Genomic DNA, 3444 nt, shown 5'->3' with positions numbered 1-3444 from the left:
TCTGGGAGTTGGTGATGGACAGGGAGGCCTGGCGTGCTGCGATTCATGGGGTCGCAAAGAGTCGGACAGAACTGAGCGACTGAACTAACTTCCTTAGGGGAAGGGGGCAGTGCCTCTGCTTCATTGATGACTGTTATCAATCAGGTTGCTGATTCAAGAATATAACTTATGAGATGGCAGAGATGTAGGCAGGGTTAAGGAAACTAGTCAGAGACAACAACTAGCCACAAATCAGTCAGGGTTGAAGACTAGCAATAGCAGCAAGCTGTTGCCAACCCTAGGGGTCCAGGGTGGAAGCCTGGAGTTGTAGCCATGGAAGAGCACAGTCACTATTGGAAATTCAGTCTCACTCAGCAGACTAGTGGTGGGTGGAGGGGGACCTCAACCACGTTCTCTTCCAACCACAGATCTGCCTCTGCCTCTTATTAGCTGAGCGCAGAAGCCAGAACACAAGTGAACCCTAGTGATACAGTTCATAGAGGTCAACCTCCAGGGGCAAGGTGTAGAAGGACCAAGAAAGGATCTGGGTGGTAGAAGGGCAAACAAAATAAACACAGAGGGGAGATGCCCCTGCTTTGTGGACGACCTATATAATTGATGACTCCCCTGGTGGCTCAGACGGTAAGGCATCTGTCTATAATGCGGGAGACCCGGGTTCAAGCCCTGGGTTGGGAAGATCCCCTGGTGAAGGAAATGGCAATCCACTCCAGTACTATTGCCTGGAAAATCCCACGGACAGAGGAGTCTGCTGGGCTACAGTCAATGGGGTTGCAAAGAGTTGGACACGACTGAGCGACTTCACTTTCACTTTCACTTTATATAATTGATTCTTGCCTATTCAGTAATCAGACATTGATACAGCCCTGTGGATTGCAATTCTAGGCCTCATGTTTTATCTATTTGCTGTGCTTAGTTGCTTAGTCATGTCTGACTTTTTGCGACCCCATGGACTGTAGCCTGCCAGGCTCCCCTGTCCATGGGGATTCTCCAAGCAAGAATACTGGAGTGGGTTGCCATGCCCTCCGCCAGGGGATCTTCCCAACCCAGGGATCAAACCCAGGTCTTGCACATTGCAGGTGGATTCTTTGCCATCTGAGCCACCAAGGGAAGTCAAAGGTGTTGATATATTCAAGTTTATTACAATCTGTGCCACCTAATTAGTAGGTCTGGGGTGGGACAAGGGTATCTATGTTTTTAAAAAGCTTCCCAAGTAATTTTGATAGTTGTTGAGAACCACTGTGATAGTCCTTTCATTTTTATGGATAGGAAACTAACATCCACAGAAATGAAAAATACCCTAACTTGGCCACTCTCTGAGAATTATCCCTTAGGTGACATTAAAGGGTTTAGGTCAAAAGCTGACACATTTGCACATATCTTCTGGCCCAATTTTACCGATAAGAAAACAAAAGTGGAGTGATGTGCCCGTTTATATGACTAGTAAGTCACAGAGGAGGAAGGGCTAGTACTGTGTTTGTAATTTTTAATCCAGTGTTCATTCCAGGCAGCACACTTGGTAGGAGTGTGTGTGTGTGTGTGTGTGTGAGAGAGAGAGAGAGAGAGAGAGAGAGAAAGAAAGCAGCTGGCGGCAGCAATTCTAGTCTCCTATTCTGGTTAGGTGAGTTTCCCCACAGCTCCTGACTAGAAAGAAAGTAAAACAAGAGGAGTTCATACCACTGGGACTGTGTAGGAAGAGCCTGGAGGGGACAGGGGAAGAGTGTGAGTGAGCCTCAGCCCCAGTCCTTGCCTCTCACCTTTATTTCCCTGGCTCTGAATCTCTGTCAATTCTTTCACTAGAAGAGGGCTGCTCCTGGCTTTGAGAGAGTGTCATGTGGACCACACTGGCTTTAGGGAAAGTAGGCAGGGTCCAAAAAAAATAAAAGAGGCCTATTGCGGGAGGGGCTTACAGGAGATCTCAGTCTGTGGGCTTCTCCCCAGCCAGCACAAGGAGGAATAGTACTATGGTGTCACTATTCCATGATGCTGAAAATTCCTTTATGGCTGCTAATTAGAGATAAGTAGGGCTGGTTACTCCACCCCAATTCCCAAAGGCTGACACACAGCTACTTCCCTCTTTGTTGTTGTAGTTCAGTCACTAAGTCATGTCTGACTCTTTGCCACCCCTTGGACTGCAGCACACCAGGCTTCCCTGTCCTTCACTATCTCCTGGAGTTTGCAGCCGATCAAAGACCACTGGGACATCCTTTAAGATGTTTCTGAAATCTGCAATTAATGCTGATATTACACAGACTAAAGGTACATGGACACATTTGAAACCAAGCATGTTCAGAATCATGGGAATTACATGAGAGAAGTGGGAGGCAGTCAAATGGACTGGGACCTATTCCCAGTTTTACCACTCCAGGAAGAGCTCTAGATTTAAATTTCCTGACACCAGCAGCCCCTGCCCTTCTCTATCCTACACATGTTGGGCTTGGGAGGAACATTGGAGATCATCCACTCATATATGAAGAAATCAAGATCAGATGGGGGATATGATTCACCCAACTACACAGCATGGAAGTGGGAAGACTGGGACCATTTGATTGCCTCCCACTTCTCTCATCTAATTCCCATGATTCTGCAGGTGCTTGGCTCCAATGTGCTTGTGTACCTTTAGTTTGTGTTCTATCAGCATTAATCTGCTTAAGTTGCATTTTTGACAGAGTTCGTTCATACTCCTTTGGGTCCTTAAGTATGCTCAGGTCTGCCTGTCTGCCTGCCTGCCACATCATTACTGGTGTGTTCTTGTGGGTGTTAAGGTGTCTGTGAGTTGTTAGAGATGTGTGTCTAAGGGTGATTGAGTAACTGTGGTGGTTGTGGGTCTATAGGCTGCTGCATGCCTATATATGTGTCTCTCTTTTCACCTTGAAGGATATATGTGCATCTGGGCCTGTCGGTTTTGTGTCTATGTATTTGTTTGGTGCTTAAGGGTAATTGTGATCCTGTATGTGTTTGTGCATATGTATGGGTCTCTGCGGGGGCTTCCCCAATGGCTCAGTGGATAAAGCATATGTCTGCAATGCAGGCGACACAGGAGACGCTGGTTCCTTTCCTGGGTTCGGAAGATGCCCTGGAGAAGGGCACGACAACCCACTCCAGTATTCTTGCCTGGAGAATCCCATGGATAAAGGAGCCTGGCGGGCTACAGTCCAAAGGGTCACAGAGAGCCGGACACGACTGTGAGACACACACACACACACACACACATGGGTCTATGGATTGCTATATGTCTCTTTTTATGTTAAAAAGTTGTATGTCTACGGACCATCGTGTGTCCATTTCGATGTGTATTTGTGTACAGTGAAGGTTGTGGGTCTAACCAAATGTGTCCATGTGGACTGCATGTTTAAAGGCTGAAGGGAATCTGTCTTTGCATTTTACCTCGGTTTATGAGAAAAATGTGTGTAGCCCTGTGTCCGGGACAGAAAAGTGTCTCTTAGC

Source organism: Bison bison, unplaced genomic scaffold (assembly GCF_000754665.1).
Source record: "Bison bison bison isolate TAMUID 2011002044 unplaced genomic scaffold, Bison_UMD1.0 scf7180017864388, whole genome shotgun sequence".
NCBI lineage: Eukaryota > Metazoa > Chordata > Mammalia > Artiodactyla > Bovidae > Bison > Bison bison.
This window is presented reverse-complemented; position numbering follows the sequence as displayed.